Source organism: Mastigoproctus giganteus, chromosome 13 (assembly GCF_048544385.1).
Source record: "Mastigoproctus giganteus isolate SK-2022 chromosome 13, ASM4854438v1, whole genome shotgun sequence".
Taxonomy (NCBI): Eukaryota; Metazoa; Arthropoda; class Arachnida; order Uropygi; family Thelyphonidae; genus Mastigoproctus; species Mastigoproctus giganteus.
This window is the reverse complement of record NC_143587.1, coordinates 114352694-114369224: the sequence shown is the minus strand read 5'-3', so window position 1 is coordinate 114369224 and position 16531 is coordinate 114352694. Positions and strand designations below refer to the sequence as shown.

Sequence of the window (16531 nt, the reverse complement as noted above, 5' to 3'; positions counted from 1 at the left end):
TAGTCACTTGTTTGGATTTAAATGTTGTTTGAAAGGCACATATGGGACTGTAATAAAAAATTGCTTGTGTACCCTGTACACACGAAAGATGTTTTATGTGAAGACATCTTAGGTGAAAATCAGAACCATTTTAAAATAGAATATCTAGAACCGAAGTTATGAACAATGTAACGTTTTATGCTCATTCCCGCTACTTACTCTACCGAATCAACAGTGGAAAGAGGTTAGCGAAATCCAAGCCAACAAGCTAATTACCCATTTGATTGTAGCCATTTGTTGAATAGTAATGATTGCAACAATACAAGTATTTGTATTGTTGCAATCTGCATTTTTGTTACATTCCATTGTTAGGTGCCGCTATAGATGTTTTCACATCAATAATTTTCTGAGCAATTAAAGGGACTGAATGCCACGCTGCTATAGCATTTGTGTTCAACGATGCCAAAGTCAAATGCAGAACATTGTCAAGAGTATCGAGCAAGCCAACCTAACAAAATAAAAATGGAGGTTAGCAATGAGGGAGCAAAAACAACAAAGACCATCAAGATTGCGTAAAAAACACACAAAAATTCAAGTGTTAGATTTAGCAGTGCCTTCAACCAGCAATGCCACTGCTCCATCTAACAATAATGTACCTGAAGTGAGTATTAATTATGTACAATGGAACATTTCTTCAACTGCAAAGCAGATGAGTTTAAACGATCAAGTTCATTTTCTTTATGATTACTATTTACATAAGAATGCACATCGAGAGTTTGAAAGATTTATGAAAAATGATTTCTGTTCGGTATGCTACATTTGCGATTGTCTGTGGTTCGAAAATGACACAAAGCAACCAGCTGCTAAAGATGCGCCACTGATATGCACTGCATTTTCCGATGTTGACGTCGATAGGATCCTTGTGTGTAATAGCTGCAGAGGATCACTTAAGAACAGCACCATTCCAGCGCTATCTAATTCGGATGGCTTTATCTACCCAGAAATTCCATCGCATTTACCAAAGTTGGATTTAGTGACAGAGAGGCTTATTTCTCCTCACTTACCGTTTCTGCAAATAAGGCGCCTGAGACACGATCAATACAGCATTCTGGAACAAATGATCAATGTGCCTGTTCAGTCAACACAACGGTCCATCGCTTGTAAAGGGTGATTGACTGAAACAAGCACATTGATCACTTGGCCCAGAATGCCACATTGTCTGTATGCATGTCTCAGGTGTTTTATTTGTGCATATAAAACATAAGAAAAGCATATAAAAATGAAACACAAGAAAATACACAAGTTCAGCTATTTGGACATAAGTCTGCCAAAGATGTTTTCACATCATCAGGGTAGCAAGAAAGCGAGTGGTTAAAGCATTGCTTCAATATTTGATACACCTCTCTATTAATTGTATCAAATCACGATAGATCAGTCATTCTTTGATGACAGTCACATGGAAATTAATTTGGCTAAAGATGACATAAGTGAAGCATTCCAATCGAAGAAAGTCTCATTGCCCAACAGCAAACACTGTTGTGGAGCGACCATAAATATCTTAGAATTACACCAGGAGAAATTAATGTACCACAGAACTCACTGTTTGACAAGCACGCAGACGAACTATCCGTTCCCAGCTTGGACAATTCAGAATGTTCAGAGAGAATTTATGTGTGACTCTGTTCATGACAGCAATGAGTGAGCTCAGACAATCTGACCGAAATGGCATCACTCCATATCATCTCCTTTGCGTAGCAATGAAGGTAATAAAATTCAGAACGAGAGACTCTTTGATGGTGGCTTTCAATTATATAAGTAAAGAAACAAAACTGACCTGTGAGTGAGTTCAATCCAAAGAATACATTAAGCTGTATCGAAAACAATTTGGCCTTCCTAAGGACAATTCCAACCTCGACCTACTACTGGGCTCAACGTAAGTGCAATCAATTAGCCATGATTGGGCAGCTTGGTAATTTTACAATGTGCTTGACTCTAAGTGCCAATGAAATCAGTTGGCATGCTTCAGCTATTGTACAAGCTACAAAACAAGGGGGACAATATTAGTGAGGACAATGCAAGTGACATGGACTTCATGCAGAAGGCAATACTAGTGAATGAAGATGCTGTAACTTGTGTGATATACTTCAAGATGATTGTGGATGTAATTATGAACAACTGCAGTCAAAACATTATAGCTTGTTTGGTCAATTTTACATGGTCAACTTTTTCAAGTGAATATAGAATTTCAACATCGTGGTAGTCCACACACGAACATTTTGTTGTGGCTAAATAACACTTCCTAAATTCCTTTGGGTGAGAACAAAGAAGACGCAATTGCAATGATTGATAATTTAGTATCTGTCTCCACTAGTGAGGCTTCAGGGAGCTTCAAACTCACAAACATACATTCACATGTTACAAGAAAATAATAACAGTTAAATAACAGATGTATCAATTTGAAGCACCATTCGTGCCTTGTTGCATCGTGTCAACACATGATTTTGTAACACAGAAATGACGTGTCGCAAAATCACGTGATGCGACACAGAAATGACGTTACTTCCGGTTTGTAGATCAAATCGACAAACCAGAAGTAATGTCAAAGGACATCATTCCATGCAAAATTGTGATTTTCGGTCTGTCAATCAATCAGTCAAATTGGCAAACCAGAAATGGCATAAAATGACATCATTTTTGTCGTTACAACTCAGACTGACACCTCTTTCATTCTGTGGAATTCACTATTCTGTTACGATTTTGTGATATCATTTTCGTCATCATTTTCAAAACATTTTCATTTTCATCTGTGACATTTTCAAAACTGTCATTTCTGGTTAGTCGATCAAATCGAAAAACCGGAAGTGATGTCACTGACGGAAATTATGTCATTTCCGTGTCGCAGAATTGGTTTACTTCGGCCTGAAATTTTGTAGGTGCCGCTAAAGATGTTTTCACATCAACAAGTCATGAAAAGTTAGAAAGTATTTTACAAATTAAATGCATACTCTATTCGATATTAACAACCAAGGACAACCAGACTGGCATCAAGGCAAAAATGAGCCCTAAATGTTGAGTGTGAAATGTCAACAAAAACAGCTAGGTTGCCAAGACTTGAGTGCAGGGAAAATTATTTTTGCTCTTTTATGTATCAACATTTAAGTACACAATAACTAACAAATGATGTTCAAATTTACATGGAGTTTGATATCTTTACTTCACAAAACACTAGGTAATTTTTTTTATAAATTGTCGTTTGGTTTAGTTTTAATGAATAGTTTATGCACGGATACACCTAATCTCCACTGATTTTTCTGAAAGAATACAATTATTTTCATTCCACTACTTATTTTTGTTTTTATGCCCTTTTTGCTTGTTCACAATGTAGATTTAGTTTAATTTGATCTCCACCATCTGCACACCATAAATTCCAAAAATGGAATTCAAAACAACCAAAAGAGGATCACTACTCTAAGTTCTTTTCTTAATAAGATTATTTTTGATTAATAACTATTCTTTTCGATTAAATATATCATAAATTTTTATGTGGAAGCGGAAACACTGATTTTCAATCACTGAAGTTTATAATATGTAAAAAAACTAAAAACAACATTTAAATCGATAAAAATATGATATAAAATGAATGAATTAGTGGATAATAAAGGATGAATAATAATTACTTATGAACTATAAGTTAAAGCTTACCTTACTGATATATGATGTCAAGATGACAGTGATGGGATCCAATTGCCGAGAATTGCTATATGAATTTAAACTCCTGTTAGATAACTAGTTTTTGGATATACGAACATGCAAACATAACAAGATATATATCTGAAGTAAATGTCAGAGATTTCACAAACAAATGTTAACATGACAGTGGAACATGATTAGGGTGCGAAGGAAAAGTGATTTCATGCCAGAAGAAAAGCAGCAGAAACATAACCCATTTTATTCATGGTAGTTAAGTCCAGCAGAACTCGTAACGAGTACAAAAATGATGAGTTCAGATGATCAATTTCAGAACAAGTCTTGCTTGAAATATCCTCAGATCATGGTATTAGAAAGCAAATATTTAACTATAATCATGTGAAATAGTATTTATGAATTTAAGTTTTTATTTCTATTATTATTGTTGTCATTATTATTAGCTGAGGCTGTGTGAAAAATCATGCTTGATTTTTTAACAACAGTTAGGTTGGATTAAACCATATATTACACTCAAAAATGATTACTAATACAGCAGGCACATCTTGCTAGTGTCCATTCCCACCTCTAAAGAAAAGTGGATTTCACTTTGGACATGTCGGAAAGTACTAGTCACCTAAAACTGGTAATCACCCTACTCCCCTCTTCCATGGTTCTCCCATTCACTTTCACTTCACTTCAGCCTGATCTCTTCCCCATCCCCATATTTCTCCTGAATATTTCAAGCATTATTATTATTATTACTTGACACTTGTTAAACTCTAAGTGCAAAAAATAGAAAATAAACAAATTTAAGAGGAAAATGTTTTTATGGTGTGAAAGCATTAGACACTCAAGTCTGTTCATAAATAAATGTAAAAGAAATAATTAAGTTTTAAGAGCTAGTGATCTATCCTGAAAGTCCTAGTCGCCCAGTGTATCCACTTCGCCCTCCACTGCACAACAATTCACCAAGATCAGTTAATCTGCCTGCACCCATAATTATTCTCTTTAATGTTTAAATAATTTTACTGCTGAATTTTGTATTATTAAACTTTTTGGACTGAAAACATGTGTGTGTGTGTGTGTGTGTGTGTGTATATATATATATATTTTAAAAGAAATGTTTAAAATTTTAACATTTAGTGTCACTTTAATTTTTCACTGAGATGTATCTTATGTATATATTAGTAACTAAAATTGAAAAAAAATTGCCAGCCAACATATAAAAAAAAAAAACAATTTATACTGGTAACATTTATTTAATGTTCCCCATAGGCTTATGAAGCAAAAAGTTATAAACATACCAAAAAATAACAAAATAAAAAATAATAATAAATAAAATGAAATAATTAATATACACTCTATGGCATGGGTTATTATTCTATTCACACCTCATGGTTTACTTAATTACACCTGGAGCTGGGTGCACAGTATCTCTGAGACCCCCCTCACATGGCCTTCAGATTTATGGTCTTCATCTACTGTCTACACAGCTGAAACTCTGAATACCTTCAACAAAAGTGTTTTCTTTGAATTTGCCATTAAAATTTCCAAAACACTTTGTAAGTTATCATGAAAAAAAGTAAGAATGCAAGATTAAGTTAAACTCAGTCTTGACAGTTACTTAATTTGCTGAAAAACATAAAATTAGCACAGATCTCTTGTGTCCAATTATTGAAGTACATGCTCTTTATGCTTTATCTAGCAATTGCTATATCTAGCAATTATGCTGTCTAGCTTTGTGTCATGAAAGAGTCTGGCTGGCCTCCAATTGTCGGAAGTGCATAAATTTGTGCATAAAATAAAGGTGTTAACAAAAAGTGAACAATTTTGAATTATTTCTTGCCATTTTTAAAGTTTTAAATGGGGGGTAAATTGTTACTTCATTAAGCAAGTGTGCAATATGTGACCAGAAAATCACTGGCACAATCAAACCCAGTGATTTTCTTCCTCATTTTTTTTACCTCACTTAAGGTAAAAAATAAGCTTTAGTAATCACTTTCATTTTTTCCAAAAAAAAAATTAATTAAAACTGCTCACAGTCAGTTTCGAATAAAGGATGTAACTTACTTCCAACCCATGAACATATAAAAGAACTGATTATGAACCGAGCATTTTATGTTTCATTTTTTATTTTATATTTATTATGACTTCCTTGATACATTCTTCGAATGGCATGATTTGAATGGCTTGATATGAGAAATCTCATAACCTAAATAAAATAAAACACACTGACTCTGATGACACTAAATAACAGGTATTTAATATCACATAGACAACAAAAACAATATTAAACCTGATGCTTTGTTTCACACCACATCTCAGACTAAATCCAATGTGGATTACAAATAAAGTTAGAAAGAAATATATTTAAAAACACAACTATATTTTTTCTTGTATCTATATTTTATGATTCACTTTTGATTAGCTCCAAGACAAAGTGCAGAAGAAATGTCAATGCATCAGTTTTTCTTATCTATGCTATATTGTTATTTAAAATTTTAAAGCAAAATCAGTGCAGTTTACTGTATATCAATTAATCTTTCCCTCATTATTGTTGGTGTTACTGTTGGTCAAGGAACTCCCTGACTATCCTACAAGTGTTCAGGATTGCAACCTTCTAGAATTCCTTGTAGGTGTTCTTTGGGACACATGTTGTTGCTGCTAGGCTGTTATGTAGAGTCTTTGGCACCATAATAGTGGCTGACATGACAATGTTTCCCTATTAAACATCTTGGAACATTAGGATTTTTTTTGTGTGCAATATTCACAATTCTCTCATTAAAGACTTTATGCAATAATTCTGGCTATGCCAAGCTTTATAAATATGCACTATAAAATCTGGCCTTCCATACTAATAAGCATCCATCCACAACTGAAGTTGCAAGTAGGGGAAACAACTTCCTGCCACAGACAACTTCCTTTCTTTCCAATTTACATGTTAGGTGACTAATCCTATTACTTCATAATAATAACAATCATCATTATTAATAAGTTACTTCTTAACAAGAATATCCAAGAAAAATAATTATTGTTGAAAGATAATCAAGTGCCACTGCACTGTATTATTATAATAATAATAACTCCGTGGCAGACTACTACAATGACCTCCATCAAGATCACATCGATAACACTGCTTCCAATTCATGGCTCACAAGCGGGACGCTCTTCCCCCGAGACTGAAGGATTCATGCTGGCCATCCAAGACCAGGTAATCAACACCAGAAACTAATAGAAAATACATTGCAAAGGAGCCCAGAATGTCAGATAACACATGTCGACGTTGCCACCTGGCCTCAGAAATGATCAACACATCACCGCAGGGTGCAAGGTGATCACCCAGACTGAGTACACTCGTAGACACGACCAGATAGTCAGGATTATACATCAGAAGCTAGCAAGGAAATACCAGTTGATTGAATAAAGTGTACCATATTACAAGTATGAACCCCAGGCAGTACTAGAGACCCCAACCCACAAGCTGTACTGGGACTGCACCATAATAACGGATAAGACCATCCCGCACAACAGACCGGACATAACCCTTGTGGACAAGATGGAAAGACTACCTACCCGATTGACATAGTGGTTCCCAACACTAGCAATGTCAGGAAAACCCATGAGGAAAAAATTAGAAAGTACACGAACCTGAGACATGAGGTCAAGGAGATGTGGTATACGCAAGAAGTAACTACCATCCCGATCATCGTGTGTGTCAACCACCAGTATGGTGCCAAAGACCCTACATAGCAGCCTAGCAGTAATAGGTTTCCCAGAAAACACCTACAAGGAACTCAGGAAAGTCACAATCCTGAACACTTGGAGGATAGTCAGGGAGTTCCTCGACCAACAGTAACACCAGACATAACAACCACCATGCGTACTTGGTAGCAGTACCCATCACAGAGTGGAATCCCCCAACCAGGGAGAAATAATATAAGAGCACAGCAATAATAATAATAATAATTATATTATTTCTCCCTGATTGGGGTGGGGGTCCACCCCATGACAGGTACTGCTACCAAGTACACAGGGTGGTTGTTATATTTGGTGTTACTGTTGGTCAAGGAACTCCCTGACTATTCTACAGGTGTTCAGGACTGCAACTTTCTGGAATTCCTTGTAGGTGTTTTTTGGGACACATGTTGCTGTTATGTAAAGTCTTTGGCACCATAACGGTAGTTGATACGATGATCAGGATGATTGTTACTTGTTACCTATGCCACATCTCTTTGATCTCCTCTCTTAGGTTCATGTACTTCCCGATCTTTTCTTCATGGGTTTTCTGGAGAATTCCTGTGTTGGGCACTGCTCTGTCAATCAGATAGGTGATGACAAGTTTTATGTCTGGTTGGTTGTGAGGGATTGTCTTGGCCGTTATTATGGCACGGTCTAAGTACAGATTGGAATCTCTACTACTACTTGCCTGGGGTCCGTACTTGTAATATGGTACACTTTCTTTGATCAACTGGTATTTCCTCGCTAGCTTCTGATGATCTTGGCTACCTGGTTGTGTCTATGAGGGTACTCCGTCTAGATGCGTTGGATAGTTTCTGAGGCCAAGTGGCATCGTTCACATGTGCCATCTGACAATCTGGGCTTCTTGATAATGTATTTTCTCTAGTTTCTGGTGTTAATTACCTAGTACCTAGTCTTGGCTGGTGGGCATGAATCCGTCACTCTTGGGGAGGGGCGTCCCAATCATGAGCGATACATTGGAAGCCATTTTATCTATGTGATCATCATAGAGGTCAATATAGTGTCTACCACGGAGTGTCTCCTTTGCCCATCTTTCTAGCTTCATTTGTGCTGTCTGAACAGGAAGCAATGGATTCCTCACTTAGGTTGTGTGGGGTATGCCACTTTTCTATCTTCCTTACGGCCTGGTAGCGTGTTGCTGTATTTTTCTGGAAATAATCCTTCAGATTAGCTAGCACTGTTTTCTGTTGCTCAATGAGGCATATGAGGCCCATTCCTCCCTCCCTCCCTCCCTCTTTCTGAGCTATTGTCATTCTCTCCATGGCTGACTTCAGGCAGTGTTGGTGGCTCTTGGTCATCATTGTCCTTGTCTTACTTGTGTTATTCTCCAGCTCAGTGTTAATCCAATCTATGATCCCGAAGGATTGTGTTAGCTCTGGGACTGCATTGGTGTTTATGGCTTTAATTGTGTTCCCGCTATTCAGCTTTGCTTTGAGCAGGCTTCTGAGCCTCTTATCATTCGGGTGAACTCCTGTGCTAGGTGCTTGTGTGAGTAAGTGAGCTTCTTGTATGAGTAGTTTAGGATATTATCTATTCCTGGGGTTTGACAGTTGTTGGAGTTCCTGATTGACTTTTGTACTTCTTCCTCCCAAATCTCCTACTTTCTCATCTCTTGTAGGTCCTTGGTTTTCTTCCATTCTAGTTTTACCCAGGGGGCTAAACTGTAATCTCTTACTTCACTGCTCCATATATTGCCCCAGAACTCTTTAATCGTCTTCTGCTCAGGTTGTCAGTTTCCATCTTTCCCATCTTGTCCGAGACTCCTGCAGGAGGCTCTTTGCATTTTCATTGAAGATTTATTATTATTGTTGTTGTTGTTGCTCTTATCTTATTTCTCCCTGATTGGGGTTCCACCTCATGATGGTTATTGCTACCAAGTACACAGGGTGGTTGTTGTTATGTCTGGTGTTACTGTTGATTGAGGAACTTTCTATCTTACAGGTGTTCAGAACTGTGAATTTCTGAAGTTCCTTGTAGGTGTTCACTGAGAGACCTATTTCTGCTAGGCTGTTATGTAGTCTTTGGTGCCATACCGGTGGTTGACACAATGATCAGGATGGCCATTATTTGTTACATATGCCATATCTTTTTGATCTCCTGCCTTATGTTCATGTACTTCCTAATTTTTTCCTCATGGGTTTTTTAGAGGTTGCCAATGTTGGATATTGCTATGTCAATCAGATAGGTAACCTTTTCCTTCTTGTACACAAGGGTTATGTCAGGTCTGTTGTGCAGGATTGTCTTATCCAATATTATGACGCAATCCCAGTACACCTGTGGGTTGGAGTCTCTAGTACTGCTTGGGGTTCCTACTTGTAGTATAGTACACTTTCTTTGATCAAATGGTATTTCCTTGGTAGCTTCTGATGTATTATCTTGGCTACCTAGTCGTGTCTGCGAGTGTACTCAGTCTGGGTGATCACCTTGCATCCCACAGTGATGTGGTGGATCAATTCTGAGACTGGGTGGCATCATCGACAATTGTCATCTGACACTTTGGACTCTTTGACTGGACTCCTATAATAATATTAATATTATTACTCTTATATTTTCCCTCCCTAAATGGGAGGTTCCCTCCGTGATGGGTACTGCTACCAAGTACACAGGGTCATTGTTATGTCTAGTGCTACTGTTGCTTAAAGAACTCTCTGACTATCCTACAGGTTTATTATTATTATTTTATTATTATTTAAACTTTTTTGCCTTTAAGGGCCTTTTTTCCACCCTCTGACAGGTATTGGTACTAAGTGCGTGAGGTGATTGGTTGTCCAGTTACTATTATTATTACTGTTGGTCAAGGAACTCTCTTACTATCCTACAGGTGTTGAAGATCACAGCATTCTGGAATTCCGTGTAAGTGTTCTCTGGAAGAACTACTGCTGTTAGGTTCTTACGTAGGTTCTTTGGCACCATTTTGTTGGTTGACACAGTAATTGAGATGGTCATTACTTGTTTCATATGCAACATTTCTTTGACTCCTTGTCTTATGTCTGGTCTAAGTACTTCTTGATCTTTTCCCTCATTCTTTTCTGGAGGTTGCTGGTATTGGGCACAACTATGTCGATCAGATATGTAGCCATTTCCTTCTTGTTGATGAAGTTCATGTCTGGTCTGTTGTGCAGGATCATCTTGTACGTTATTATGACACAGTCCCAGTATAGTTTGTGAGTAGGAATTTCTAATATGGCCTGATGTTCATACTTGTAATACAATAAACATTCTTTGATCAGCTGGTAATTTTGTGCCAGCTTCTGATGTATTATTATAAAAATATATATTTTATTTTATACTTTTTATTATATAATTATAAAAAGGGGTGCAATGGTGAAGTGGTTACAACACCAGACTACCAGCCTGATGAACCCGAGTTTGAACCCCACCTTGGCAGAAGTGAAGGCATGTCCATCACACTGGGCGACTGGCATAGTAATAATAATAATAATAATAATAATAGAAACAAATAATAATTTTAAAAAATTGCGAAAGTCACTTCAGCAGATTTAGCTCCCACCAAGTCAAAGTGATGGCTCAGGCTGATAGTGATGCCATCTGGTATCGCTACAAAGAATTAACACCACCACCACTGGATACAAGCCAAAACTAAACAGGTCCCCCTTCGTAGGTGGATGATGATGCTGAAGAAAAGTAATGAATATACTGCATCGAGCATGCTACAGGATAGTCACTCATATTCAGGCCTTAAACAGATGTATCAGAGACAGTAGCGCAAGTGGTGCTGTCCCCCTGTATGGTTACCATGTTGGAAAGTGAAGCCCATCCATCCAAACCAAATGGAAATGCTTCCTGTACAACTGTGCTAGTTACCATGCAGGAAGGAAGAAAATGCCAATGCATGAAGTGGAACATCAAATCAATACATTCATCATGAGAACATACTAAGCAGTAACTATGTTAGAGACCAACATGACAATGTACAGGATGAGACTATCTAACAAGTGGTTGGAACAATTCCCAGATATTTGGTCACCAAATAGCAAATAGCACAAACAGAGAAGGCCCATTTCATAAAGAACCTCATAGCTCATGAAATCTTGGAAAAAATCAAGCAGTAAGCAACTGACTACAAAGAAAAAGAAGGTGGAGATCATGAAACCAGACAAGGAAGAGCAAGAAGAAATACCACCAAAAGCAGCTAAAGGAAGAAGACCCTAACAGAATTTGACGGAAAGGACCTCACAAAGACCCGCACTCTTTAGCATTAGTAGACGCATATGATGCAAGAAAGCAAGCTTATTCAGCATCAGCCAAAAAAAAAAAAAAAAAAAAAAAAACACACAACCACTGCTCCCGTTTCACCCCTCCGTTCGTTCGAAACACCTGTCCAGCTGAGCCTTAAATTTGTTTAGGCTATCAACTTCAACAACAAGTGATGGAAGTCTATTCCACAAACCAACTGCCCGCTGGCAAGAGGCAAATTTCCGCACATCTATCCGACATCCGTCCTTCCTCAATTTGAATTTATGCCCTCTCAGGTGATTATTCTGAGCAAGAGGAAGAATCCCATCGGCATTGAGCATGCTCAAGCCATTCAAAGCCTTATACACCTCTATCAGATCACCTCGCCGATGCCTATTCTACAGACTCTGTAATTTGCAGAACTTAAGCCTTTCTTCGTAAGAACAACCCTTTGTTCCATTCACTAATCTTGTTGCCCTTCTCTGTACTCGTTCCAGCAGCTCTACATCCTTCTTGAAATGAGGCCTCCAGACCTGTATACAGTACTCAAGGTGTGGCCTGACCAATGCCTTATACAAGGGAATAATCACATCCCTATCCCTGCTAGAAAAATTCCTGTATATCATTAACAAGACACCATGAGCTACTCTTGCAGCTCGTCTGCATTGCTCAGAGAACTTCATATCTGCCTGCACAATTACCCCCAGGTCCTTTTCATTCTCTACCACTGTGTAGCACCACAGAGTTGATACGTTGATCTGGGGTTACTGTTTCCCCATATGTAGTACTTTACATTTGTCAATGTTAAACTTCATTTGCCACCTCTCAGCCCATCTGCTCAACCTTTCCAGATCCTGTTGCAGCAGCACATCATCAGTAGTGTCCTTAACAACCCTGCCAACCTTTGTATCGTCTGCAAACTTGGACATTAAGCTTGATATACCATCATCAATTATCATTTATAAATACAGAAAACAACAACGGACCCAACACTGAACCCTGAGGAACTCCACTAATAACATTAGTTCACGTATAGCAGTGTCCATTGATTACCACTCTCTGTCTTCTGCCACTCAACCATCCCGTTATCCATAGCAGCAATTTGCCTCCAATGCCACACTGCTCCAATTTGTGCAGCAGTCTGCCATGCGCAACAGTATCAAAAGCCTTTCTAAGATCCAAATATATAATATAAAAGTTATTCCCTGCATCCAGTTCTTTTGGGACTACATCATAGTATCCAATCAAATTGGTCAGACAAGGCCTGCCCTTAACAAAACCATGCTGTGTCTGAGCTATAACTGAATTTTTGTCTAGATGATCCTGCAGTGCTTCTTTAACCAGTGCCTCCATTAATTTTCCTGGAACCAAAGTTAAACTAACAGGTCTATAATTACTTGTGCCAGCCTTTGATCCTCCTTTGTGAATTGGGGTTACATTTGCACATCTCCAGTCTATGGGTACCTCCCCTGAGTCCAAAGAAGCTCTCATAATTATGGCTAGGGGTTTGCTTACTTCCTTTGCTGCCTCCTTTAATATAACTGGATAGATCCCATCCACCCTGGGTGCCTTTTTTATGTTTATTCTCAACAATTTCTCCTCCACTTTCCTCTCAGTTATTAGAAAATCATCTAGCTCACTGCCAATGTTTACTTCACCTACGACATTCCATTTCCTGAATAACTCCACATGTGTGAATGTAGATGCAAAATACTCGTTTAGATTGTTAGCCACCTGAGCAGGATCCTCAGCTGTTGAACCATCAACATCCAGTGGACCAATCTGATTCATCCCTTTCCTTCTTGAGTTTAAATAGGTAAAGAACTCTTTTCTGTTTTTCTTTGCATCCTTTGCCAAGGATTTCTCATAATCTGCCTTTGCCTGCCTAATCTCCTTTGTGACTTGGTTATAGACCAACTTATATCTATCATAGGCTTCCATGTCACCCATTAATTTGTATGTATCCCATGCATTTTTCTTCTCTGCCATATGTCTCATTAGTTCATCTGACAACCATTTAGGCCTGAACCTTGAATAATATTTCTTGGTTGGTATGTAAAGCCTGGTAGCTTCCAAGGTTAGTTCCTTGATTGCTTCCCATTTTGAATTTGCTGTTGGTAACATCATCAGTTGGTCCCACTGTATAGAATTTAAATACTGTCTCAGACCATCATAGTCGCCTTTACGAAAGCAAAAACCCTTCCCTTTAACTCTGATGGTAGTTACCTCCTTGAGTAAATCCCACTTCAGCACACTGTGATCACTGCCACCTAGTGGTTCATTTATCTGCAGATTCTTAATGCATGAAGAATCACTACTGATAATCAGATCAAGAGTATTACTCCCTCTAGTTGCCTCCCGAACATGCTGATGAAGAAAACAATCATCCAATAAATCCACAAAAGCCTTGCTAGTGTGTGAGTGACCAACCCACAAATTCCAGTCAATATCTGGGAAATTAAAATCCCCCATTATAAGACTCTCTGATTTACTGGCCCATTCTATTTCCCTGTACAGTATCTTATTATACTCATCAGAGTCATTAGGCTTATAGCACACTCCTACTCTCAATTTTGATTTACCTATGCTTATGTCCCACCAAACTGACTCGATACTGCCCTGTCCATCGATGTCGACTGGCTTCACTTCCTTGGATTTTATGTGTTTCTTAACTAATAGCATAACCCCTCCTCCCTTCCTATCCTGTCTAACCTTTCTGTAGATGTTGTACTCTATACAGAAATATACTCTATACTGTTGTACTATACAGAAGTAAAGCTCCAATAGAAACCTATGGCAAGTCATAGACCACATCAATTTGCAAATAATACCACATTACCTCGAAAACAATGACCGCAATGCAGGAGGCCATTCACATAGCCATTTACTGTGCTGCCGTAACAGAACTACAATCAGCAGAAGAAAAACAAAAGAAAAGAAACAATAAAACAAGGAACTGCCCTCTTGGAAAGAAAGCTACAGCAGAAAACAGAAGAATTAAGAGACACTTTTAGATGGCTAATTGAAATGGTATGAATGGGGTAATAGAAATAAGAACTTAATTAAAAAAGTGAAAAGCATCCTCAAGAGGGACTACATCCACTGCAAACACAAGATAAAAAATCAGAGAATAGGAGAATACTTAGAAACACTAAAGCAGAACCTCCTTGCACTCAAAAAGAGGGCAACTCAACTTCTGCCCATCTCTGTTTCCAACTCTGTAAAAACCGGATGGTTCTCTAGCCACTTCGGCCAAAGATAAAGCTGATCTGCTAAGATTTTGATCAATCTTGATGCTAAGAAAGCTCCAGGCCCTGAATGGTATTTTCCCAATTGTTCTCAAAACCTACACTCCTGAACTTATTCCTGTCTGTGTCGCCTTGTTTCGCTTTCTTATTCCAAATGTGTGTTTCCTTCTGCTTCGAAATTTGCTCATATCCACCAAGTTCCTTAAATGGAGACAAATCCCTCTCTTCCAATTATTGTCCCATTCCACTTACTTGTACAACTTCTAAAGTGATGGAGAAATCAATTAACCGCCAACTCAAACTATCTAGAAACTTAACAGCTGATCAATGTTTGCCAATATGGATTCCGTTAGTGTCGGTCCACTAGTGATATTTTAGCTTATGTTACCCTTCTATGGACAAATTCAATGGAAAAGATTGGTGAAACTCAAACAGTTGCTATTCACATCTCTCTCTCTCTCTCTCTCTCTCTCTCTCTCTCTCTCTCTCTCTCTCTCTCTCTCTCTCTCTCTTTCTATGACTGCTCACTATGGGAGATTCTCTGTCTTCTAACTTCTCGACTAATGCTGGTGTTCCTCAAGGTTTAGTTCTTTCTCCCATGGACTGAAAATCCTATCCATAGTTTTGCTGATGATAGCACATTGCATTCCACTTCCAGTTTCGGAAACCTTTCCCTGCACAAACAGCTTCAACTTCTCGAATATCTACAACTAATTCCACAATTGCTGATCTCCAGGTAATTTTCCAGTGGGGCAAAGATAACTTAGTTGATTTCAATCCTTAGGCTTCTAGATTTTATTCAAATGAGGGCAGTTAGGCAAATTAATGACTCATCTCTAACAGGGAATTTCCGCTATCTGTCTAACAGATGATCTGTTTCTGCTACATGCCTTTTCTACTGTTCTTCTGAATTGGCTTCTATAATTCCTGCTCTCTCTCTCTTCCAAGGCAGTCTGAGCACATGCCAAAACCAGTCAAAATCCTTTTACTGACCAACTTCAAATTCACAGAACCAACTTTTCTTCTTCCTCATTTATTCATTCAACTTTGGTTTTCTGAAACAACCTTCCTTCATACATATTTCCTGAAAATTACAATCTACAGAATTTGAAGTCTAATGCAACAAATATTTTCTTTCATCTTCTCAACCTGCAACCCATGCAGAGTACTAAGTACTATAGGTTCTAATACCTTTCATTAGCATTAATAGAGGCATATGATGCAAGAAAGCAAGCTTACGCAGAATCAGCCAAGAGAAAAAAAAAAAAAAACTGCTCCCATTTCAACCCTCCATTCATTCCAAATACCTGTCCAGCTCAGCCTTAAATTTATTTAGGCTATCAACTTCCACAACAAAGGATGGAGGTCTGTTCCACCAACCAACTACCCGCTGGCTAAAGGCAAACTTCCGAACATCTATCCTACATCTGTCTTTCCTCAATTTGAATTTATGCCCTCTCAGGTGATTATTCTGAGCAAAAGGAAGAAACCCATCAGCATTGAGCATGCTCAAACCATTCAAGGCTTTATACACCTCAATCAGATCTCCTCGCAGATGACTAGTCTCCAGACACTGTAATTTGCAAAATTTAAGCCTTTCTTTGTAAGAGCAACCCTTTGTTCCATTCACTAATCTTGTTCCCCTCTCTGTACTCATTCCA

At 38.1% G+C, this 16531-nt stretch overlaps 1 protein-coding gene across 2 annotated transcripts in view; it reads right to left on the bottom strand.

Moving 5' to 3' along the window:
* LOC150076375 (protein kinase C, brain isozyme-like) overlaps window positions 1–16531 on the bottom strand; it is an 847829-nt gene that overhangs the window by 401219 nt on the left and 430079 nt on the right. The window lies entirely within an intron of this gene.